The sequence below is a fragment of the Buceros rhinoceros genome, unplaced genomic scaffold (genome assembly GCF_000710305.1).
Source record: "Buceros rhinoceros silvestris isolate BGI_N320 unplaced genomic scaffold, ASM71030v1 scaffold27406, whole genome shotgun sequence".
In the NCBI taxonomy this organism is placed as follows: domain Eukaryota; kingdom Metazoa; phylum Chordata; class Aves; order Bucerotiformes; family Bucerotidae; genus Buceros; species Buceros rhinoceros.
In genome coordinates, this window is record NW_010419706.1 from 19,323 (window position 1) to 19,795 (window position 473).

Consider the following 473-nt stretch of genomic DNA (forward strand, 5'->3'; position numbering starts at 1 on the left):
AGGAGGGTGGAGGGGGTTCAAAGGGGCTGCTCCTCCCCAGCGGCTCCTGGGGCAGCGGAGCCGCAGCAGTGGGGGCAGACACGGACCCCGAGCATCACCACAGGACACCCACACACCCCAGGGTGAATGACTAGAAAATAATTTATTGAAGAAACAGAAAGCGGCAGAAATACAACACAGTCATGACCAGTAGAGGATGAACAAATAGAGATTAATTCTTTTTTTTCTTTTTTTTTTTCCTCTTTTAAAACCTGTTGACAGGCCGGAGTTCGGCTTCCTGGTGACTTCCCCTGCGCGAGTCATTGCAAAGAGCAAGGAACAAACTCCAGAGCACACAGCACAGTTTGGATAAAGTGCCTGACACATAAGACTCTTTTTTTTTTTTAGTTTTTTTTTCTTTTTCAACATTTGTAAATAGCTTAAACAAATATAGTTGCAAGACACAGAGGAGTAACAATTGCATTTCGCTGTAG